This window comes from Centrocercus urophasianus, unplaced genomic scaffold (assembly GCF_019232065.1).
Source record: "Centrocercus urophasianus isolate 14NV4802_14NV808 unplaced genomic scaffold, USGS_Curo_1.0 seq_22, whole genome shotgun sequence".
NCBI lineage: Eukaryota > Metazoa > Chordata > Aves > Galliformes > Phasianidae > Centrocercus > Centrocercus urophasianus.
This window is the reverse complement of record NW_024884778.1, coordinates 16,972,984-16,997,985: the sequence shown is the minus strand read 5'-3', so window position 1 is coordinate 16,997,985 and position 25,002 is coordinate 16,972,984. Positions and strand designations below refer to the sequence as shown.

Below are 25,002 nucleotides of genomic sequence, written 5' to 3'. Positions count from 1 at the left end.
CCCCACGCGGGACGGGGATCCCGAGCGCCCGCCGTACGTGGGGCGCAGACATTAAACAGTGCACGGACCGCGCACCGCACCGTCACTGCCGCGGGGCGCCCTGGGGAAGCGGGGGGAGGTCGGCGCCTCGAGCGGAGCCGGGTGGGAGCCGAGAGGGCAGAACCGAGGTGCGGCCACGGGGCGGTACTGTGCCCGGACGGCCGCCCTCCCGCGGGGCCGCCGCGCTCTGCTCCTCGGGCCGTGCCCACAGAAGGGCTCCCACCGCGGCCCGCGCTCGCTGCGCAGCGCCCATTGGTCTGGCGTCCTCCCACTGGTGGCCAATGAGACGGCGCACCCTGCGGGGAGGCGGGCCGTCGGGGGGTGTCACGTGTGCCTAACGTGCGCGGCCATCCGGAGGCGGTCCGCGCTCGGAAAGGGGCGGGGCGGTTTTAGGCTTGATTGACGTCTGTTCCGACCTATCAACGCGCCCGCTTCGGCCCCGGCGGGAGGGGCTCGGCTGCTGATTGCCGCAGAGCGCGGCGGGGCGGGCGTTGGACGGCGCGGTTGCTATGACGGCGCGCCCCTGGGGTCCGCCCCCTCGGCGGCCGCCATCTTGTTGTTGATTCGAACGGCGGGGAGCGGGCGGCGGCGCTGGGGGCTCGGGGTTGCCAGCCCCCGGCCGGGCAGGCGGAGCCGCCCCGGTGAGCGAGGCGGGCTGAGCTGAGGGCCGGGCACGGAGCACGGCCCCGTGAGGAGAAAGGGGAGGGAATGGGGTGGGATGGGTTGGAACGGGACGGGTTGGAATGGGACGGGGGGGAGCGGCACGGCGGCGTGGAGGATGAGCGGGGAGGGGCGGGGGGTCCGGGCGAGGGTCCGGGCGCGGCGGGAGGAGCCTGGCCGGGTCTGTTTGGGGCTGGAGGTCGGGGGATCCCGGCGTGCGGCAAGCCCGGCGGCAGCCCTAGCGGCCCTCCCTCTGTGCCCTTCCTTCTGCAGAGGCTGCGTGCGGCGAGGAGCCCTCGGAGCGCGGCGGTGCCATGAGAGCGGCATGGTGAGGGAGCGGCGCGGGCAGCGAGCTGAGCGCTCCTCCCGTCGAGCCGGCGCTGCCCCGGCTGTGCTCGGGGATCCGCGAGTCTGAGCGGCCGCCGTGCCCAGTGCGCGTGTGTGTGTGTGTGTGTGTGAGCGCGGCTGGGATGGGCTCGGTTTTGTATCCGAGCTGCTGCGAGGCTCCGTGCCCCTCCATCTTAGAGCTCTGAATCAGCAAAGCCCCCAACGGCGTGCTTCACTGTGTGCTGCTTTTGTCGTGCTGGCCTGTCCTGCGTGTTTCTGCTTTCTTCCTTTCACAGCCGGCTGTCCCAGCTCGGTGTTTCTGAATCCCGGGGCTGGGCTTTGCTAACGGAGCGCTGTATGATGCCGTAGTGGTGTGCATCTCTTGGCTGGGCTGTGTTGGGTTGGCTGGCGGCATGTCTAACAAAGAACTGCACTGTAACATCTTTATCTGTTGAAGCAACGTGTCCGACCAGATGACTGATCTGTGTGCTAACGGTCAGGGCTTCAAGGTAGAAGAATACTCTATTCTGGATGTACGTTGCTGGGCTGAGGCTTTGGGCAAGCTGCCTTTTCCTGAAAGCCTGTCAGGAGCTTGATTTAGAATTGGATGCATCATTTGTTAGGTGTCATCACTGTTAACCTAAACAGGCCTACTGTGGGACATCTTAATCCTACATAACAGTTCCTTGTCACTGAGGTTGAGGGGTGTTTCCCTGTGGCTGGGTTAGCTTAGCACTGCCCTGGGGTAAGTGCCCTACTTTAGAGCTGGAAGCAGTGGTGCACTTTGAAAAGATTAAGTGTGAACTCATTATGTACCAAGACATCACAGGGCTGATGTGTCAACTGCATAAAGCTCATGTTTTCTGTCTTTTGAGTTTTCCTATTGCTAAATTTTCATCCAGTAGCTTTAGGAAGTATTTCATTCTCATCCTAGCTTTTTCACCACAACCTTTTCCAGGTGTTTAAATGAGCAACCTGTTCCATTCTGGTTAGAGCCTATGGGGCTGACTTGGTGTGTCCTTTTCATGGCGTGGCCTCTGCTTCCTGTCTAATAAGGACTTCAGGTAGAGCAGGGGAAGTGAGCTTTGGCTCCCTGAGGCAGAAGTCAGTATATGCAGTGTTGTAAGTGGGATCTCTGAAGACCATAGGACTGGGAAGGATAGGGACCTCTTCTGAGCACGTGTTTTTCCTTGGGTGGTTGATGCTCTGGATATCCAGCAAGTCCCTCGTGGCAGTTTTGTGTGTTTTTGATGTTGAAAAAGAGCAAGTGAGCGTGAATCACTGGTGAGATGAGAGAGGTTTCTAGGATCTGCTTCTAGTCACTGGGAATTTGTGCCACCTTCTCCACGTAGCTCCTATTGCTTTGAGCTCATATAATTAAAGCCTGCAGCCAACAGGAGGGTCATGCCCTCTCCCTGCTGTTTGTGCCTTACCAGTTTGACCAGGGAACTAAAGACATTCACCCTGACCAAACTTCTTTCCTCCTGCTTTTGTGAGTAGTAGCATGATCTGCTTCATCATAAGGATGGCAATATCGGGCACGACCTTATTTTCAAAATATGCTGGAGGGCAAAATCAAGATTAGATGTGCACTGGGGGATCCCCCCTCGAGTGGCAGATTGTACAAGGCAACAGAATTGAGTGTTTCCATTGCCAGTATTGTGAAGTCAAGGTTAAAGTAGCAAGCACTCTGGTCAAAAAATGCCCTAGCTGAAGTTGTACCTGCAGCCTTAATCAGCTAATTAGCCTCCCCGACAAGCATTATAGTTTGTTCTTAATCATGCAGTTCCATGCTATTCTTGTCTATGCTAAGCTTCCTAGTGTTTTCTTCTCTTGTTCCTTCGCCCACGTGTGGCACTTATTACATTTATTAACCTCTGAAAACGTGACCTTGTGAAGCGCGATGAGCGTGAGGTGATGAGCCCTGCCCAGGCTGGGAGCTGCCTGCTGACCATCTGCTTGCAGCCTCCTGCTTTAATAGATCACCAGAGGCCTGTATAGACCTTGATTGTGTTTGAGATGTCTCTTCGTTTATTTGTCTGTTTCTCGAGGTTGCTGTGGAACTGGTGAGTGGGTTATGAGGTGGATCATGCTGTCTCGTGGGTTGTGTTTCGAGTAAGAAGCACGGGTGTTAAGCCTGAAGTTCAATATGAACGGCCTTTACTCTTGAGCAGGCACATCTCTTGGTTGAAGCTGTAGAATGTCTGGTGAAGACCTTCTTTGGGCCATAACCCAGGCACTTAACGCACTGCGACCAGGTTCCCCCAATCCATCCACCATCACTTAGCTTCAGGATGGTTGATACACACAGCGAAGTTAAGTGGTGATGCTGGGCTGCAGAGTGTTGGAAGGCTGCAGGTTATTGCTGGCAGGAAGCTGCAGCCTGAGTGTTTTTTCTCTGCTGTTGGCAGTGTCAGTCCAGTTGTGGTGCTGGGCAGGGTGTAGGTTTGAACTTGACCTGTGACGTTTGCAGATGTGTGGCAGTTCAGCAGAGCCCTTACTCTGTCTGTGCTGTATGACTTGGCTAAAAGGAATGTCTGTAATTTCTGGCTTCTTTCTTTGAGAAAGAACGGATTAAAAGCTGGGCTACCAAATGCAAGGAGTTCCCTCCTGATAACTGAGATGGGTGAGCTGGAGGAAGGAGTGAAAAGAACAAAGAAAATGTGACAGAAACCTCTGCAAGAATCAGGTTGACTATTTACATGACTTGTTGTAAACTGAAGGGACCCTTCAGATGCGAATAGCAGTAGCTGGCAGTCTCCTTTTTGTATTCCTGGTGTGACAGGAATGCAGAGCAGGATGCTGGCAAGTGTTTAATCTCAGGTTTGTTGCTGCTGTCATAAGGGTGGTGGGGGAGGAAGAGGAAGTGTCTGCATGGCTGCTTAGTTTCTGTTTTGCAGGCATTGCCTGTACACAGTGCTTTAGCTGTTCTGATGTGGCAGCAGCTGTTATTTTTGGCTTTCCCAGCATGCTGGTTTAGTAGATGCACTTTCTAATGGATGCAATTCTCCTAATTGTCTTGTTGGGGTGCTTGTGCTTCCTGTGTAGTTCCTTTCAGGTGCAGGTAGTACCTGGGAGCAAGTTATTTGCCTTTTTATTTTCTGTATGTATTCTGAGCGGCAATAACTGTGTGAAACAAGCATGCTGAGCTTAAACTGTTATTTTGCATGCTTAAGCTGTTGTTTTGCATAACCCTTGTCAGTATATGGTCAGTTTCACTTACAAGGAATGATGTTATCCCATTCTCTTGGGAGAATCACAGAATGGCTTGAGTTGGAAGGGACCCCAAGCGTCATCAAGCTCCAACCCCCTGCCACACGCAGGGCCACCAACCTCCATAGCTAATACCAGACCAGGCTGCCCAGGGCTCCATCCAGCCTGGCCTTGAACACCTCCAGGAATGGAGCATCCACAGCCCCTCTGGGCAGCTGTTCCAGCACTTATTCCAGAACAAGGAGATAAGGTTCTCTATCAGAAGGTGCCTCCGTATCACGATATCCACAGTACTGTTAGCACGACTGCAGTTGGTTCTGTTTAAAGGCAGCATGGGCGTAACTGCCATAATTGTATTAATAGAAGATCAGGACCAACCAAATCTGATAAACGCAGTAAAGAAAGTTGGAATATAATTTGCCTGTCCTGACGGGATGTTAGTAAGCATGGTTCAGAGCTCTGACAGATAAGCTGTGTCTGATTTAGCTTTTGTAGTTGGAAAGGTTATCTCCTCTACCAGCTGTCTTGCTGCTTTGCCAGAAGTTACCTCCCTGGTATTAGGGGCTGCAGCAGTTCCTGGTCAGCTGCCACCATTTAATACATACTTTTTCTTCATTAATATCCACTGGAGCGCAGTGTTGTGAACCAGGCCAGATGAAGAGCGGGCGTGCGCTCTCTTTTGCTTCACCTGCTGGTTGGTAACGATCAGCTGATGGCTGGAGGAGTCATTTGGGGGGCAGCGGCCCCTATAAATTAATTAAGAGCAGCTGTCAGAGCCCTGATCAGTACGTGAGAGTATTTGTGTCCTGAAAGGAGCTCGCTTTGAATTCAGGTCCCAGCCTTGAAGGAGGGTGTGATCTCAAACGCTGTGGATTGACGAAGCAGGTGAAGATCTAAACAAAGGCTGATGCTCCTCGTTAACTTGTTTCCATACAACCTTTTGCAGGCTGACTCGCTTCTGGCACCCCGCGCCCTCTTGGTTGCAGGAGGTTGGCTCCACGTCCCGGTGACTGTTCAACAGAGAGAGTTTGGGTAACATCTCTAAGGTAACTTTTCTGTTTTGCCCTGAACACAAATGCAGCCGCATTAAATATCATGCAAAGAAAAATCAGTTGCTTGCTTTTATACTTCTCGTGTTGTAATTGTATCCTTATGGTATGTGTAGATATTGTTTCTGGGAAGGATGCTCTTATTTTCAGAGGAAACTACAGGAATCCCCATAAAAGCACTAACTGGGAATGAAAGGCTCACTATTTATTAACTTTATCAATTAAATGACACAATTCTTTATGATAAGAACTAAGCTGCCAGGTTTTAGAAGCTGAATCTGTCATGCATTAGCAACTCTGGCTGTTTTGGTGGCTGAATGCAGCTGTGTTACCTTAATACTGATTTCAGGATTTGATTATTGTCTTTTTTTTTGTTTTTTTTTCATACCCTCTCCTTCCTGTTTTGAGTTTGGTGGAGTACAATAGCTTGGTGTGTTGGTCTTCCATGCTGCGAGGCTACTTTGTGCTCTTCTGAATTTAGAAGAGGCTCTGGCATACCTGCTGTCTTCCACCAGTTCTTCATTAACGAAGATACGACTCAGTAGCACTGTGTTATAAGTATCGGTTTACCACCAGGCTTGACTGACCTCAGGAGGCCCCGTTTTTAGGTAGTGGTTGTGTTGCACAGATCTCCTCTTTGGTGAGGAGGTCTCAGGGCTGTGGAACTTGTGGTGTTTGCTGGTTTGAAGTGCAACCAAGGATGCCAAACTCCACAACTGCCTTCGAGGGAGAGGAGTGTTGTGGTGGCTCTGCTGGAGATGCTCCTGTGTCTGTCACTGCTGACTTGCAGCAGATTTGGTGCTTATTTAAAGACTAGCAGTTGTGTAGCTGTTACATTCTGCTGTGACGTTGCTCTTTTTCCCCCTTGTATTGTATAGTGAGTTGTATTTCCCCCTTCCTAAAGCTGTCCATTTAAGAACAGCACATCAACTTGAATTCAGGTTACCTGTTGGTATCAAAGTGTTTTCAAGCATTTCACAAAGTGAATTTAGCAATACTGGAAGGGCACTAAGACAGGGTAAGGGCTGCTTGTTCTGCATCCTTTGACTGAACTGCCCAAGCTGCTTGAGCGTGTGTGGGGAGATGGCTGTGATCTCATTACAGCTAACGACAGGGATAAGCAGCTTCGAGCACCAGAATCAGCACAGCAGTGTCTGCAGATGTCAGTGAGTTATTTAAAGCAGGAAGGATTTGAGAGCGAGGCCTGGGGGGTTGCATGGTCCTGTGTGGAGAAACAACCGAAGAACAGCTAGGATGAAGACACTGAAGGTATTGCAGAGTGTGAAGTGTAACTGCTCCCTTGTGTTGTAGTACTGTGGATTGTAGCAAAACTAGCAAAGGCCTGGAGCTTTGGAAGGCCCTCCCAGTGCTCCTTTCTTAACAGAAGGAATACTTCACTTTTCCAGACTGTGATTTGTGTGTAAACTCCACACCAGGCTAATCACAAACATGCAGGTTTTGCCAAGATGAAATGTGACTGTCTTCAAGTATTCTTACTTTTGGGGACGTTGGGATGTTTTGCTTTGTTTCCTGTTTGGGTTGAGTCTGATGCTTTTTCTCAAGCTGTAAAAGTGACATTTTCTTTGGGCATAAAGCTGCTTCGTGTAATTCAAGTCTAATTTCTTTTTTTGCAGTTCTTACCATGAACACTGACCCAAATACGCTTACTGAAATTCGTAGCTAAATCTGAATCAATAAGCATTATCAGGCACATTTCAAACATCCTGTATAGAACTGAGAAAACCACTAACTGCTTTAGTCTGTCTGATAAATAGCACTGTTTTGTACCCTGCAAAATTGGAACAGCTTTTACTCTTTATTCTCCAGGCACTGTGTAAAGTGATGTTTCCTGTAGTACAGCACTGCTGTTTTTCCTGCACAAAACTAATCTGTTAATTATTCTTCTAGTTAAGTTAGGCTGTATTCATGTTACTGTGCTGTTAATCACAGCTGTCACAGAATTACAGGGGCTGGAAGGGAGCTCTAGAGATCATCCTCCCTCCCCGCCAAAGCCAAGCAGGTTCCGTACGTAATCTTTTCTTCTGTTGTAGTTCCTGTGGAAATAAATAGGAGATGCTGCTTTTGGGGTGATCTACGTGTATATGTACAGGTATTTTGCTTTAACAGATGCAGTCTGATAGGAGCTCAGCTTTAACAAACGAATTCTCTTTTGGCTTCAGAATTCTGTTACTTAGACAGTGGCCTCAGTTCTAACTGGTATTCTGCAAAGCCTGCTGGAAAGAGCTTTGAGCTCTGCTGAGCAGCTTAACATCTAGATAAGGTACTGGAAATCTGTGACCTGGGCAGTGTCTGTAAGAACTTGTTTCCAGCTGCTGCAGTGAACGGGAGGTTAAATGTAGGCTTTGTTTACCTGAGTCTTTACTTATTCTGAAAAGAAAGGATTTTGTGTTCCAGGCCTTCAGAATTGAGCTGGCTGCTGTGCTGGGGTATTCTGACATACCTGCTGTCCAGTCTCAGCATATGGTGTAAGGAGAGAAGTAACAAAGATCTGAAGCATTACAGGGCTCTTCTATTTAGGAAGAGCTTAAAAATACAGAAGAAGGAATTGTGTTCAGTGATTGTTGTTCTGGCATCCAAGAGCATCTTTATACCCTTGGCTATTTTTCTTTCTGCACCACCCTTGTTTCTCTGGATCACTGGGAAGACAGCACCAAAGGATGACACTGCTATGGTATTGCAGATGTTTCAAATGCCAAGTTTTGTTTTTTGCCCTTCAGAATGCATAGCATCTCGCCAAGCTTGGAGCTGTGACTAGCTGTGCAACTTGTGTATCCTCTGAGAAAGCGCCCTCGGATTCAGGTTGCCTTTTGTTGTCACACAGGTGGCAGGGGCTGTCTGCTCATTCACCTTCCAAAGCACGCTGCAGGCCACAGAACAGCTCTGGAGGTACTCTGACAGCTGCCAGGTTTTCAATCTGAGCATCTTGCAGATGACAGCAGAAGGCCCCTATCGAAACCCCTTCCCTGAGTATCTTCTGTATGCTTTGCCACACTGGATTTTTAGAATCATCGCTAGGAAAGTGAGAGTATCCTTGTATGAAGTTCTCTTTAGCCTTGTAGGCAGTGTCAGATTAAATCTGCTGCCTTAGCTTTAGGCGCCCTCGGATCTTATGTATACTTTACTGACATTAAGCACTAGCTGTAATGCATGACTTTTATCTAAAATGTTTGTTGTGACAGGATTTTTACCTTATTTTTATGCCCTGACTTGAAAAGTGAAATATTGCTCTTTAATCCCCGTGTTTCCTGGCACTGTTTCCTTGCATGCAGTAAGGACAAAAAGAATTCAGTAACAATACGAGCTGTATCTAACAAGAAAGTTGCTCAGACTTTTCTTTCCTTCTGCTTTTTGTAGGTGGGTTCACCACACAAGATAACATGCAGGCTTTTAGTGCTTCTATCTGGAAGATGTTAGAGTGAACAGATCTCAAGTTCAGAAGCTGTAGCTCGACTTTTCTTGTCGTGACCCTTAAGGGTCATCAGCTTAGGAAAATTAAATGGTAACAAGTAAGGGGTGTGGATTTGCAGTGTGATTATGTGGCTTTAAATCCCTGTGGACGTGCCTATAAGGTCATTTCTGCTACAGACTGGGACAGCTGCATTCATCAGCAGGTTCACCCTTGTCTGGTTCAGTTCTGCTGCTGGAATCCCTTAATGTAGATACAGTTGCAATGAAGAGCCAGGCTTTTGAAGTAAAACTTGTTTTGCTTTGGGTGCTGAGAGGGGAAGCAGTGGTGTGAGGGCTTTTTTCACTGCTGAGAGCAGCACGTGGGCTGAAGGAAATAAGTATTAGAAAAACAGAGCCCCAGTATTCTTTTTTTCCAGTTTAATCCATTTTTTCATCAGCAATTTAAAAAAAGGGAGAGGAATGGGGCGCAGCAGCAGTCATCTCTCAGTTGGTCTCATAAAAAGCTTTTACCTCTCCCCACAGACCTTGCTGTATTTATTTCACAACAACTGTCCACTCAGCACAGTAGAGCATCCTGCAGTTCCCTTTTCTCAGGTGGTGAAAGTGAAGCCACGTCCTGGGCACTGGTTGGTGTTGGGCTGTGGAGCACAGCGTGTTTGGCTGCGTTGCATTTCTCTGCCTCTCTGCTGCTTAACAGACCCCTGGGTTTGGTTTCGTGTTAGTGCCTTGTAGCTATGTTAGCAGGAGGAACTGCTACATAACAGCTGCTCCTTTTCTTTTGGCACAGGACTGTGTAGCAGAACAAAGTGAATTTGTTTGGTTAGTATTGCTTTTGTGCTCGTAAATCTTCCCATGGAGCTGACGTGCTTCTAGATGGTCCTCTTCTGTTTCTGCCATTTTGAGCAGAAAAGTAGCTAAAGCATTTGATTCTTTGGCCAAACGCAGCACTGCTCTCTGTGAAAGCATGAAACGCAGCACTGCTTTCATGTGCAAGCAGTGCCCTAATTTGAGTTGGTATTAGCAATCTCTGTTCAGTAGTTCATGGATTGGGGCAAAAAATTCCAGCAATCATGAAAAGTTAACTATCAAGTAAGACTAAGTTGAACTGGAATGCAGAGGATTGCTGGAAATAAAAGGATCTCCAAACTGCAGTCTTTTCAGCAGTTTATCACAGAATTGTAGGGGTTGGAAGGGACCTCCAGAGTTCATCAAGTTTACTTGACTGCTCTGCTGTTCCTTCTTGACATGCAGCTGGCTGAAGCCTGCCAGTGCTGAGTGGTTTGGCTGAGGGTGCTGAAGCCTTCAGTGAAGCACCAACACCAGTAACCTCTCCCTGCTTTTCTTTTGTAGCATCTTGCTTCATCCAGGTGACAGCTGGGCACTTGTGACCTGTTAACTACAGTGGGAAGGTGTAAGGCTTTCTGTATTTCTCTTTGCTTTCGCAGTGATCAGACAACAGCTGGGCTGTGTGATAAGACCCCGTGATGCAATCAAGGGCCTGCCAAATAAAATGCTGTCTTTTTCTAACCAGGGGAGCTTACAGCTGAAACAAAGTATTTGTTCAGCTTTGCCTTCATGGTAAGACAAAGAAAGGGAAGATTCCATTGCCAGTCACCTCCCTGCCTTTTCACACTCGAGCTCTACTGGCAGCAAAAATTTGTCTGTGTATCTGCCTGGGTATGTCAGATGAGAGCCCTCGTGGGTAGTGAAATTGCAGGTGGCACGAGGCTGTGAAGCTTACTGTACTGCCTTTCTTATCCTGGAGGGATAGGTGGAGCTTATTCAGACAACACATTCAAGTCACAGTATTCATCTGGTTTTGCTCAAGCCTGCTACTTGTATATCTTTAGTTTTGGCAGGAGTTTCTCGGGTCAGAACGTTACTGTGATGTGGTGTAGGGGTGGCAGGAGGCAGAGGTAAGGTTGCATTGAGGCTAAGCACGTTTGTTTCTGGACAGAAGTGAGAAGAGGGGAGTAGTACTGCTGTGTTTGCTTGTTTGGATCTTAGGTTAGCCCTCTTTATTTTTAGAAGGAGTGTCCTGGATGGGCATCGCTGCAGATTTCCTGAAGTCAGAGGTCCTGTAGTTCCTTTAGGAACGCCACTGGCTGGGAATCCCTTTATCTAATGATGTTCATTTCTGAAATTAATTCTTAAACAGCTCAGGAACAGAGCAGCATATAGATCTGAGGAGACGGATCAGAGCAGTGTCACAGCCCACAGCATATCACAGTAATTGTAAAGTTACTTTACAGCGAGTTTGAAGCAAGCCAAATTAAATGTGGATTCTGAAGGGCGCTAAAGAGGAGATTAGCTTGCATGTGATGATTCTTTATTGCTTGCTGGTGTTTTGCTTTGATGCATAACTCTCAGGCTTGATAGATATAAATCTAGATGGTGTCCTCATTCCTGGGAAACAAAACATTCATGCTGCTTCCTGAGTCCTGGAGCCTGCGCCTGCTCCTCGGCAGCTGAGTTTGCAAAGGGCAAGGAGAGCAAAGAGCACGTAGCTGTTCTCAGTGTGCTCACTGGATGGAGTGCTTGGATGTTTGCTGCAGGGTCTGTCTCTTCAAAAATGAGAAAAGTTTCTCTTTACAAATCCTGAATTGGTTGGCTTAATGGTAACTGCTCTGCTGCTTTGGGAAGTCCTTTCCCCGCTTCATGCTGGGAGCATGTGTTTGCTTGTCCTTCCTCTTCAGGAGCCTACATGTAAAGCAGAGGCAAAGGAAAAGTGCTTGGTTACCTGGGTCAGTTTTCTGGGCAGCAGTACTGTGCTATAGAGGTGAAGAAGAAACAAAAACTCATAATGCAATGAAATGCAAAAATGTACAGATAAACTAGCATGCTTTCATTGCTAGCAGTGTGAGGAAGAGGCAGGTGGTGGTGTTCTGTTTTTTCATTCCACCAGTCCTCATGAGTTCTGTTTGTCTTTTGCATTTAAGATCTTGAGATAAGTACACGGGGTTGGCAAGTTGTTGCAAAGGGATTTTTGCTTAAGTCAGGTCTCGCTCAGCAGATTAAGAGAGTGTAATTTCCGGAGCCAGTAGAGGAGGCTTAGGAGGAGTTAATGCACATCATGCAAGTTTTGTTGTCCTTGCTGTCTTGCCTTTTATTTTGGGAAGGTGGTGGAGATAGTGGGGTGAAGGACGAGGAGCCTGCACTGCGTATCTGCATCGTGACCCAAGGAGTGAGCTGGCCTGCTCATAACTGTGGAGCAGCAGCAGATTGTCAGACTGCCTTCTGGCAGGCACGAGTTTGTTAGTGGCTTCAGTGTGTGGAGAAAGAAAACCCAGCCCGAGCTTGTCTGTGTTGCTGAAGGTGATGTGCTTTAATTACATCCATATTCTTACTGAAGAGAATCCTGCTTGAGGCTCATTCTGGTTTGCTTTTGGTTGTTTGCCCACGTAAACACTTTCATTATTGAAAACAGATACTGAAAGGTTTCAAATCCACCTTGTTCCCAGAAGGGGGCAGGGGAGACTGGAGTCTGCTAAATGTACTTGTGTTTATGCTATGCTTCCAGGCAGAGCAGGCACTGCTGTTGCTGTGGCACGGTGAGGAGCCTGCAGCAGCTAGCTGGGCTGCCAGCGGTTCGTTCTTTGGTTCTCCTTTCTCTTGGGGAGCTTTAGAACAGCTTTGGAGCAGCTTAGAGTTCTCTCTCATCGCTGCTTCATGTCTGATACGCTGAGATATTGTGCATGTGAAGACCATGGGAGTATGGAGGCACCAGAAAACGTCTTTCTGTCTGTACCTAGAGCAGTCTTGGCACCTCCTCTAGGTAACAACCTGAGTTCTTTATTCCAGATTCTTTCTACTTAAAGCTCAGAAAAATCTTCTCCATGAAACTGAAGTTCTTTTCCAGGAGGACCTACGCTTGCTCTTTGAACAGTTGGCTTCCCTGTGCTAAATTCACTCAGCCTTGCCAACAGTGGGAGAGAGGCTTTTCTTTTTTTGGCCAAATACATTAAAAATGGGGTCATGCACCTCTCCAGTGAGCTGGTTTTACATCCTGCAAAGAGACCTGTGGTTTCTGTGACAACCTGGAATGCAGACAGAATAAACTCAGCTATGTTAGTCTGCGTTTCTGTCTTTGGATTGTGGAAGCAGCTACTTTTTCTCAGGACAGTGTTTATTACAGTGTTCCTGATAATATGAGGTAGCTTTATCCATTAGCAATGAAGGACTTAAGAAGGAAAAGTGAACTCTGCTGAATGTGTTAATGAATGACTGATTTTTAGGTTGTTTTTTTGCCCAGTCTTCAGTGGTAAGGTCTCCTGGGCCTCTGTGTTTGGAAGTTAAGTTTCAAACAGGGGATGACAACCTGAGGCACCTGGAAACAGGGTTGGGGATTGTTTAAGAGAACTTGACCCATGTACATCCATGGGACCTGGTGGTCTGCACCCAAGGCCGTGGAGCTGGCCATGTTGTAGCCATCTTTGGATGTCATGGCCGTGCAAGGAGGACTCTGGTTACTGAACAGTGGCCCATGTTGGACTGGTCTTCAGCATAGACCCAAAGAATCATCCAGACAACTACAGGTCAGCCTCACTTTGGTCCCAGGAGCAGTCGTGGGACAGTTCTTTTTAGCACCTTTCTGGGCATGTGAAGGAAGGAACAGTCAGTATGGATTTGCCATGGGTAAGGGATACCTGGTTGTCTTCTGTGATGCATAAACTGTATTTGTGGATGAGGAAGAGCAGTAGAGGCCATTTAGCTCAACTTGTACCAAGTGTTTTGATATCATCTCCCACGGTATTCTTGAATGCGGGTTGGGGCATTACAGGCTGGATGAATGGAGTACAGCTGTAGGCACCCTGAGCAGTGCTGCAAGGAGTGAATGGAATCAGAGGAGGATGAAGTAGTAATTCACAGATAACTTCTACATGGGAGGACAGTAGTTCCTGAGAGGAATCTCTTTTCCTCTTGAGCATTGTGTTTTTGCCACGATGTGATGAGGTTGAATGGGTGGCAGTGTATAGGAGGTTGCTTGGCTGAAATTCATCAGTCTCACTGCTCATCGTCATAGATTAATCTACCTTTCTGTGATATATTTGGAGAGGCTGATGTGGATGTTCTTCAGGATTACCTTGTATTGTTCTTCACTTGGTTATCTGTGTGTATGTGAGCTACAGTTCTGTACAGTACTCAGCTCCTCTGGACATGCTTGTCGTGCCTAACTTAAGCACGGAGGGTGTGCATGGAATACTGGGAGGCCAGGTAATAAAGAAGAAGAGCAATGGCTCAAAATGTAAAGTTATTTCATCTTTGGTTACAGCCTCTTTGGGTTTCACACACCATGCAGCATAGTAGCTTGTCAGTCTAGATTGTCTGTGTGCTTTCATTTCTCTTCATGTATCTGCTTGTGTCTGAGGAACTGTAATGCATAAACTCAGTGTGTGATGCTTGCTTTGGGTTGTTTCCCATTATTGCTGTTCATAGCAATAGGCTTGTTGCAGCTGGTGCTGCATTTGGGCATTAAGGATTCGGATGATGCTATCGAACGTGAAGTGCGCTGAGTGAAGGTGCCAGTTGTGAGCAGAGAGCTTAATGGTCTTGCATAACGTTTGTATGGAGGCTTTTTTGTCACTGCAGAATTAAAAACAGCCATTAGAAGTTCTGTCTTGTCCCAGTTGTGGATCTTGCTGTGGAAATCAATTACCTGCAGCAAGTGACTTTTTTTAACTATTTAAACTACTGAAGGAGTGTCATTTAAGCTCTGCTACGTTTATAACTTTTGTAATAATTGAGGTTTGTTTCTTTGTGGCTTTTGTGCTCCTGTGGTTAACATTGTAGCTTCTGCATACAGTTACTGGTTCAAACAGTTCACTCTCCCCTTAGTCTCTAAAGCCCAAACCACAGAGTGCTCCTTGAGATGCATCTGAGAAGCTCTTCTGCTGCGTTGGTTACGTGCTGCTTTTATAACAGAGCACGTTTTAAACATTTGTCCCAGGTCAGAATGGGCTGTTGGGATTATCCCTTGTGTCTAATCTCATTTTAAATCTCCATTCCCAGGGATGCTGTATCCTTGCAGTCAGCACGCTCTGACCTGTTGGGGTTTTCCTTCATGAAAACTCTCCTTGCAGCCTTTGTAACTACGGTATTTATAATACATTTTAACTTGGATTATATTGTGAAGGGGAAGCTGTGAATCTTCACCTGCAGTGCAGCATGGAGTGCTTCAAGTCTGCACACAGTTAAATGGCAAATGAAATGGTTCACTGATTAGTGTTGCCTAGGACTTGCTTCACAGGCTCCATTCAGAAATGTCCAGACAGTCCTTTGTTGGAAGGTGCAAAACAAACCTGGAATAAGGGGGGACAAAAATTGCCCTGAAATTGTTTGTTCCTGATCTCAATGAAAACCAAAGATTTATGGGATTGGTTTTTTTTGCTTCATTCTACCCTTTGGATTTGCATTTGGGGCACTGATGTGTTTCCTGCAGTGTGCTGCTGCCCGGTGCCTCAACTTATTGCATGTGGGGATGTTCTCCTTGGTTTGGTGCAGCCTGTGTGTGAGCCGTGGGCAGCTCTGAACCAAGTTCACTTGTCTTGCCCTAATTTTTTTTGCGTAAAATCATCTGAAGCTTTTAATTGCTCCTTGATTAAGATACCTGCTTTGAAGGGTAGTCTGCAGTCTGCGTGTGCAGATGAGCTGAATTAGTGTTTAAGCACTGAGCAGACCTGCAGCCTAGCCCCCACCAGGCACTCATTTGTAGCTTTTCCTGCTCGCATTAGAGGTTCTATTTGAAGTCCTGCTCTTTGAGCAGTGGTCTTAAATTCTTCTAAAATCTCCCTGCTGATAAGAACGAAGAGATGAGACACAGTATTAATGTGTAAAGCTGTGGGCCTGTAGCTGAGCAGAGGTCCCCAAGGATGGGAATCATCATCCTCTTAAAAGAGTTGGGAATCAAAGACGCTTTGAGAACTCAGCTTTTGCAGGGTGAGAAACAGTCCTTGTGCAGAGCTCTTGGTGATCAGTTTCTCCCAGTGCTTCATGCTCCATCTAGCAGCACTAGAAAATAGATGTAGGTGAGTCCTGCAGGAGACTTTGACATCTGTACAGTCTCCTGGTTCCTCAGGTTTGCACAAGCAGAGGCCATCAGCAAGAAGACGACTGTGTGCATGTGGGCAGATGGTTTTGTGTGACTGTGTTACACAGCCCCACTCTGTAAGATAGTAGTAAATAGGGCAGCAGCTCATGAGGTGCACTGATCTAAATGCAGCCTCGTGCTTCTGCTTAACTGCGTGCAGCTTCACTGCAGCTGTAGCTTAGTCTCATTTTGCCACAGGGGTGTCTTGGTGTTGGAAATGAAGGTGTCTAAATGCAGTTTTCCTCACGTTTTAATTAGTTGGTATTTAAAGAGAAATACTTGCAGTGTTTGATATTTAAGTGTCAACAGTCAGGAATTCAAGATAAACTTCCAATTCTGATTTATGATGTTGTGGTGATTTACTAAGCTGGGGAGGTTCATGTTTAGTCATGAATGTGCTGTTTTTCTCTTTGAATAGACCTTTCTTGTGCAAAGCTGTCCAGCATTGGGTGCTTATTCACAGGAGCCACAGCTGTAAGTCCTGGTTTTGGTGGAGTGATCTGTGTGGAGGTGGCCTGGAGTATCTGACCTCTGTATGGCAGCGAAGTGACATACAGAAACTGCATCTGCAGTACCTCTGAGGTAAAACCAGGTCTTACAGGAATCCCCTGTCTGATCAGAGCTTTGACCACAGGCAGGTGTTACGAGCAGTGCCAAGAGCTGACTGGAACGGATGTTGATCATGTGGAAGTGGTGTAGGTAAGGCCATGAGACCTACACTGTGAATGAGCAGCCCTTCTGAGAGGGCCCTGCGATGGCACTGGCCTTAAGGTGCAGAGTACAGCAGTGCTGACATGTGCATGTAGCTTTGGAGCTGGAATAACTGTTGCAGTGATCTGAAATCCCTTTACAAGGATCAGCTCTTGCTTCCAAAAACCGTGGCTGCACGGAAGCGGTGGGTTTTCTGAAGTGACTCTGCTAGCAGTTGAATCAAGGTAAAGAGAGCGCTGGATGTAAGCCGGGCTGCAGTCTCTAAGAATTCTTTGTTGTTCAGGAATCAATGTTGTTTGTGTAATGTTGTTGCTGTTTTTCCTGGCTTTCCTCCCCAGTGTTGCTTGTGCACACTGCTGCTGTTTGTCATGCCCTAGTTAATCGCAGATGGCTGTTCCTTGCTCTCACCTTGTGTATGTTTTAGTAGCCCTCTTGCTCTGAAAATAATGCTGGCAACAAATAAATGGGGTTTATTTTTGAGGAGGTAGAGTGTTGGGAGCATCAATGATGTGCTGTGGGAACTTAAAGCATGAGGAATAAAAACTTTGTGCATTTCTTACATACAATTTAAATCTTTTTGACCTGAAGTTTGCTTTTATATCACTGCTACATAGTCCTGCTGTGAATTCTTGTTGGTGGTGAATAAGAGCAGAACTTGACAGCTGCTTGAAACTGAGCGTTAGCCTTTCTCCCCTTCCCTGCCAGCTTCCTGTTTGCTCCTTTTGTCACTGGCATGTCTATTGAACCACTGGTTTACGGATCTGCTGAGGCCCTGTCTGCAGGAGTGCTGGTGCAGGTGTAAAAGAAATGACAGCAGAGTTGCAAGTGCTGACTGATGTTTCTATTGGCAGCAAAAAGTCACAGTGAGATTTCACTGCACACGTGGTTGCAGGGCGGTTGAAGCTGAATCCAGTTGGCTCTGCTTCTCCTCTGTGTGTCCTTCCTGTGCTGGATGGTTCTTCCCTTTCCTTTCAGTGGCACTAAAGCAGTGCAGGAAGCCACACTGGCAAAAACAATTTTCTTCCTGGGCTGAACTTTCTTGCCAGAGTAGTTTCTGAGCAGGATCAGGTGAGTGCTGACACAGGAGCGAGGATGGGGTTGAAGAGTGCTGACTTGGATTTACTTAAGCTGTTGTGAAGCTACGCCCTGAGATCCACGCTGAGGAACCAAATGTAGCATTTGCCAAATACCAGGTTTGTTAATTTTGTGTCCTCGTGGATCGGTTTGACACCTTCCTCTAGAGACTGATTCATTTCTTCTAGAGCAAAACACAACATGAACTGTTGAAACGCGAGTTTCCTGGAGCTGTTTCATTAACATGCCCAGTTCCTAAAGTCAGGTCTTAATAGTCGTTCAGTCTTTGGTGTCTTGTTTTCAATGAGAAGTCTTATATAACAGCATGGTGTGGGTCCTGCCACCAGCTGAAAGCAGAGAACCATGACCTTCCCAGCAGGTTGCTAAGCAGTCATCAAAGAGGAAGCATTTTCACTTGGTTTTGTTTCACTTGGGCTGGTAATCTGGGAAAAGAACCATCAGTGTGTCTCCCATGGTCGTTTCTAAAACATGCAAGCATTTCATTGTTGCTTGGTGCTTATTTTGGTTTTCTGTCTTTGGTTTTAACGTGGAAATACAAAAGAAACCAACACAGCTGCAGTTTTAAAGTCACACATGCTGTAGATAGACTCTCTGCTCCTTGAGCATCACAGTCTCCACAGAGGTGTGAATCTGCACGTCACGTAGGCTTGGTTTGGGGTTGTTTTTGTTTCAAATGAAGATCACCAAGATAGATGAGAGTTATGCAATTTCAGGGAGAGTTCTGTTACTGAAGTTGGCCCAAAGCTGTTCGTTCGCCTCAGTGACTTTGTTAGTCATCTTTTTATATTTCAGCATGCAGACTGCAGGATGACATATAACTTAGGACAAGCAGCAGCTCAAGGGAAGTCAGTAGCCGTGCCGTACTTGTTGGATGCTCATCAGTGTGACCTCATTTTGTCTCGTTAAATAGACCATCCATGCAGCACTAAAATACCCTACGTGTTCAGTTTTGCAAGTAATCCTGTTCTGCAGCAGTCCTGAAACAGAGGTGAGCTCGGAATGTAAACGTTGGCTTCAGGCGTGAGGATAACTATCAGCAGTTCTGGCACCTTGTGCTGATACAACTGTTTGTACAGCTGCCCAATAGATTGGGGATCTGACCTCAGTTGAAAAGTAATCCTTAAAACCAAAACAAAATGCTGGTTTATTTTTAACTTCAATCAACTCCCTCATTTGTTTCCCTGCAAGCAGTTGTACCAGCACGGCAGGGCTGAGTGGGAGGGTGCTGCTCATGCTGGTGCAGCTGTAACTGTGCTCTGAAGAAATAACTGAAAGAAGGATTAGAAACTGATTTGGCACATTCAGTGCTGGAAGGAGTCTGAACTTTTTTGTTTGAAGCCAGGCATTTGGACCGAGTTCGATTTGTTGCGGAGGATCGCTTTAAAGAGCAACCAAAACAAGCTGCTGTCTCCACCCCAAAATGGGCCCTGTTTTTACCAAATTAGGGAGAAGGTGGTGGATGAATCAAGTATCAGCACACACCTTTTTCTGGTGCAGATCAAGCCTTTAATGCATGTTTTCAGACTATGCCATTTGAGAGTGAGAGATCTGGAGACCTGGCTGCTCGCCCAGGTTTTTTTTTCCCCTTAATTCGTATTTGGTGTATTCTCCTTTTTACATATTCTAAAAACAAAAGCTATTGTTACACAGTATGTGCGTATGAATCTTGTTTTGGCTTTGTTTTTACTGAATAGCTCTTGATTTCCCCTCTTTCTTCCCCCTTTCCACCCCCCGCAGTCTTCTAGGGGTTCCTTATGAGATGGAAGAGGGCCGGATCCTCCTTGCTCCTGCTTTGGCAGCTCACCTATGGCCTGGAAGTGGGTGTGTGCTCCTCAGTCAGGAGGGCTGCGACTGTTCTTCCTCTTGCAGAATCCTCACTTGAGCCCCTGTGCTTTGCTTTCTGTGTGGGGCAAGTAGCAGGCATTACATCAACATTATTTCCAGTTCCTGTCCACCACTCTCTTGAGTTTGAAAACTGATTTTGTTGCTTTGCTTCTCTGAATTCTGGTGCCTTTGCTGGAAGTTTCCTTATGTTGTGCAAGCTGGGAGGTTCCAGTCCCATTCTCTCTGTAGCCTCATTACAGCCTCAAGGGGCACAGTTGTTCCTACTTGTTGAGGCTGTGCGGAGGTGTGAGTGGGAGCTCTGGCTCCCAAGCTTCTGGGCGTTGTTAGCCCAGAGAAGGTGAGGTAAGAGTTGTCTTACAGGGTGCCAGCTTTCCCCTTTCCCCTGGCTGTGACACAAACCTAAGACTTGAAACTCACTTGAGTTCTGTGGGTGCTGTTGGGTTCGGCAGCCCCTCTGGCACAGAGCAGTGCTTCCCAGTGCTGCCCATCCTTAGCAGATGTGCACACTGCCATTACATCACGCCTTCCCTTTCTCTGCCAGCAGTGCTTTGCTGTGCTGAGCAGTGCTTTGCTGTTCCTCTTGCTGAGCACAAGCACCACAGTGCTGACTCATTCACTGCCTTGTATCAGCAGGACAGTGTGGGGTTTACCTGCTCGTGCCTTGCCTTCTGATGCTGTGGGAGCTGTGGCATTTGGTACATGATGTGAAAGCACTTTGAGTTTGACATTCAGAAACACAGTCTTCCTGCCCTGGGAGGCACCTAGGTAGAGTTACCTGGAGGATCCTTTAGTCCTTTAGGAACTCCTTAGGGATGTGCCTGCCTTATTTAAGCTTTACTCCTGGGAGGAAGCCATGTTCTAGGTCTGAAGAGCTTGAATGCTTTGCTGTCAGCATTAATGAAAACATTAAACATAAGATCACAGAATCACAGAATGGCCAGGGTTGGAAAAGACCTCAAGGATCATGAATCACCAACCTCCACATTAAACACCAGCCCCAGGCTGCCCAGGGCCCCATCCAACCTGGCCTTGAACACCTCCAGGGATGGACGGGGCATCCACAGCCTCTCTGGGCAGCTGTTCCAGCACCTCACCACTCTCTCTATAAAGAACTTCCCCCTGACATCCAACCTCAATCTTCCCTCCCTCAACTTAAAACCATTTCCCTTGTCCTGCTGTTATCTACCCTTTCAAAGAGTTGATAAACGATCAGAGATCTTTGAGGCAGGACATGGAACTGCCTCCTTTGCATTTTCGGACTGGAAGTTAAGGTGCAGATTCTTTCCAATTAGGGTCAAGCCTCTTCACTGGGTTTGATTATGATTGTTGTTTCCTTCCCTCCCATCTGTGAATGCAGGGACTGTGGTTCCTGCTGATTGCCCTGCTGCTAAGTTTACTGCTGAGCCCTTTGCTAGTGAGAATTCTAGCAATGTTGTTTTTTCTTGATGGATAGGGCTGATTCTTTATGGTTTGTGATAGTTGAAAATAAATCCCTTTCTGGCTGCTGGAGCTGTGCTGAGCAGCAGCGTTTGCATTGGAATACTTTAAAAAGGGACCAATATTCAGTGAAGACTTTTTTCCCTTTTGCAGCTGAGGTGATTAGAAGCCAGGAATTAATGCACAGAAAGCTGACTGACCTTGCAAGCACCGATCAGTGAGTTCTTCTCTGGGAAGCGTTTGCTGTATTCTCATCTCACCCATAAAATACGAAACTGGAATTGGACATCCCTGCTTTCCTAGGCACAATCTTGGAAAAAAACCTGGGCTGGTACTGATAAGGCAACCTTTTGTTAATGTACGTACTTGCTCTGGTCCTGCTGCTATGGAAACTCGGGCTTGGGCTGAAGCCAGCGTCTCAGGATGGAGCAGGAAGGTGCCCTTTACACTGAGGCAGGGTGTGTTTTCAGGGAGGTGCAGCAGGATTCAGCAGCTCAGCTCCTGTGCCTCGCTGCCTGCTGGAGAGGGTGAGGGAGAGAACCCAGCCAAGGCTGGGCCTTCTGCTGCCACCCCTGGCACTGATGGCTGTGGCAGGGGCTGGTGGGTCCCCCAGGCAGCCTGTGTCCTCCTGCCAACGTGCTGCGTTTCTGCAGTGGAGAAGGAGAAACCTGGAGAGGAGAGCAGCGAGGGAATGAAATCGCTGCGTATTGTACCTGTTCTGTGCTGTCCTCTTTGTCCCTAGCCTGATGTTATTGCAGTGCTGCCACCTTTTCCAGCATCCAGCTGAACAGGAGTGCAAGCTGGAGGAGGCTGTCTGAGCTGCTGACTTGGGTTACCCTTGCTGGCAGACAGCTGCGTAACAGATGTCCACTAAGTGTTGCACAGCACCTGCTTCATATGGTGCAAACAGTCACAGATGTTTCGTGGTGCCTTGTTGTGTGCTAGGGTTTGTCATTTAAAAAAGTAAAATGCAATAAGAGAAGCTTTCACTGTAATATTACATTGTGAGAAAGCAAGAATTCTCTTGGCCTGGGATCTGGCAAGGGATTCAAGTACCTCATCACCCCTGGATGCACTCTGTGCCTGATGCATAGGTGACAGCAGAATGCCTTTGCAGTTCCACAGGGGGAACAGCCTTCTTTAATCCCAGACCTAGGTAGCAGTTCTGTTGGTTGTTTGAGCGTTCCAGCTTTAGTTAAGACTGCATAGCTCAACCTTTTTTGCTTCAGGAGGAATTGAAAGTGCTTGGCTTCTGCTACTTAGTAAGGAAGAGAGCAGAAAATTTGTGGCTACAGGCAGAAGTGCCAGGGCTCTGTGATGACTGGGATCTAAGTGGGATGCAGATTGTTGTCTTTCAGATCTCCAGAAGATAAAAACACAGGGTACTCTTAAGGGCTCACAATGCAAACTTAGTTGTATTCTATGTGTGATCCTTTCTGGAAGTTAAGTCAAGCTGTGTCTTAAAGCTGATGAAGCTCCTTTCCTTTTGCACACTTCAGCAGCGAGTGCTTTTCCCTGCTGTTGAGATGGGAGAATTTTGGTTGGAGTGCTTTTGATTAGCTTGTGGCATAGGGGGTATGGGGCCATCCACACCTGCGTGTGGTTCCTGTCCTCACTCTGGCAGCAGAGTATCCTTTGCTGCATCCCCATCATCATTCTCTTCCTCAGCTGCCTTTCTGCAAGCAGCTTTCTCTAAAATATCTGTTCATGATTTTTCAGGATAGTGTTCACCCCTCTGGGCTTGATCTGTAGAGCCATCTTGGTGAGGGAGTGTGTTCACATTAGCTGGGGCACTGGACAAGGTGCATAGGGAGGCTCAGGATTCAAAGCTGCATACTTGAGCAGGCTAGGAAGGCTGGTAGCTTCCAAGGTACCTAGCTGGCTGAATGTGAGCATTTCTGGTTATGTCCTGAAAGTTTTTGCAGGTTGTGTTTCTGCAGGAGGGATATGCCTGGTTGCAGAGATCCTCAAGGTCTTCTGCTGATGTGCCTCAAGCTTGTGGTTCAATGCTAGGAAGTTTATCTCAAATCAAAGCACGTGGGGATGTTGTTCCATTTTAGGCTCAGATTTCATTTATAGAAGTTGAGTCACTCATTCTGGCATCACAAGAAAAGACATGGATGCTAACTGTATCTGCTCTTTGGGCTAGCCAGACTCGCAGCCACCAGGCACCCTCTGGCCAGATGCTCTTATCCTCATTCCTGATGTGTCAGTGTTGTTTTAGTTTTGTGCTTTGCTCCTGCTTGTGCTGGGGACGTTAAGGGAAAGTCCCACTTCTGTCCCCACGACCTTGAGATCAGTGTTTATCTTTGCCTGTGGCCCACCCCAGGATCCCGTGTGGCCATCTGCCTCGTGCTTTGGCCGTGCAGATCCCGCAGGCAGGCTGCAGTGCTGGGAGCCACAGTGGGGCTTTATGGGAAGGCAGCCATGCAGGCTGCTCACGGTGAAGGCATGAGTCAGTGCTGCTTAAGGCAGTCAGCTTTCTTGCTGTGTGCATCACAATCTGAAGTGTTTGTTCTTTATTTTATTTCAGTAGAGTTCAGCTCTACTAGTGAGTCACAAAGCGTTGCCAGTATTCCCATCCAGGACAGCTTGGATTGGAATCATGCACATCATGGTGTGATCTCAGCAGTCCGTTGTAGCGAAGCTCTGTGCCCCCACCTCTCAAGTGCATGGTGACGTGGGGCTCGTTTCTCTGTCACCTGAAGTTAGCCATCACAGAAGCATCCCCGTTGTTCCCACTTCCTGCCCTGGCAGCCTTGTTGTGTTTGAGCAGCTGACCTTGCAGCAGCAGGCATTTGTGTTGTCCTGCTGCCTCCATCCTTGCGTCTGCACGGATGCCTGTGTGGCTTGCACAGTGAATGGCACTGGGAGCCTGATCTGAGTTGAGCCAGTGGAGCAGAGGAGTTTGTCTTGATGCAGTTTGTCATGCAGCTGCGTGAGTTCTTGTGCTGGTGCAAGGCTGGGTGTGCAGCAGGATGCAGGTGCTGCTCTGAGAAGTGCATGCTGTTTTCTAAGGAGCACAGAGCTACAAATGGAGGGATTTGTAAACTGCACTGGAGAGGGTGTTTGTGCACTGTTATGCCTTAGCTATGGAACGTCTTTACTGTACTTCTGCAGAACCTGATGTCTCACCCCAGAGCTCGAAATTGCTTAAAACTGTGGCTGAACAGGGTTGTCCTTCCTGCCCTCTGTTCTTCTGTATGCATGTGTGTGTGAGTACGCCTGATGTTCTCCCACCCCAGGTCCCCTGTTAGTGCTGGCCATCTCCTTGGCTCTAGGGGAGGTCTGGTAAGACATTAACCTCGACTGGGGGTCTGTGAGATCCTCTGGTTGGATCTAGGAAAACACGTAACCAGTTTGTTACTGTGTTGTGGCACGTACCTTTCTGAAGGGCAGCATCATAAGGGCAGTGGGCTTCACTCTGCTTCATGACTGTGGAGCTCAGGGTTACCTTGTCTGTCTTTTTCTTTGGAAAGATTTTGTGCCACTACAGGAAAACACAGCTGATTGTTCTTGGTGTCTGTGCCATTAAGGACCGGGTGTTGGACAGGTGAGGTTTGTAGCTTGAATTCAGAGCATGCGTTCAGATTTAAATATTGTGGAGCCAGTCCTTTTCCACTACAGGATGTTTTTAGTGGCTGGGATAATGGAACATCAGATGTGCTGTGTCCTCGTGCACTTACCAGTGCCCTGCTCACCCTCGCCTTCACAAGTGTCGCTTGGTGGACGATCTGTCTTGCTTGGAAGGGGGGTGCTCAGCTGCCCTCTGTGTTCTGCTGCTGGCTGATCTCTGACTGCAGTGTTGGGCACCACCAAAGGATGTGCCTGGGTGACCCCGTCTCTCTGAAGCTGTTGTGTGGATTACAGGCTATTTTTCAGTCCAACTGGAAGGACTCTGCATTTCACAAGCCAGCTAAAATAGTTGAACCAATGCCTTTGTTTAACAGAGGAAGAATGAGTAATGTTTAGGCCTTCAAATAGGTTTTTGGTGTTTTTTGCTTTATAGTTGTTTGAAACTGCTGGGATTCTTCTGTCTCTGTTTGTGGATAGTGTCCATGTTTAGTAATAATTCTTGGAGTTGGTCTGAGTGTCGCTCGGTTCCCGCTC

The 25,002-nt window shown here is 47.6% G+C and overlaps 1 protein-coding gene across 3 annotated transcripts in view; it reads left to right on the top strand.

Annotated features, from left to right (window-relative positions):
- The first annotated feature begins 637 nt into the window (after positions 1-637).
- IP6K1 (inositol hexakisphosphate kinase 1) overlaps positions 638-25,002 on the top strand; it is a 34,257-nt gene continuing 9,892 nt past the window's right edge. For 2 of the 3 annotated variants that reach the window (XM_042823516.1, XM_042823514.1), the window contains exons 1-2: positions 973-1,027; positions 5,186-5,285. The gene's annotated coding sequence lies outside the window, so the exon portion shown is untranslated. Of the gene's footprint in view, positions 681-972; positions 1,028-5,185; positions 5,286-25,002 lie in introns of those variants that run through there. The other variant, XM_042823515.1, reaches the window with a different exon arrangement.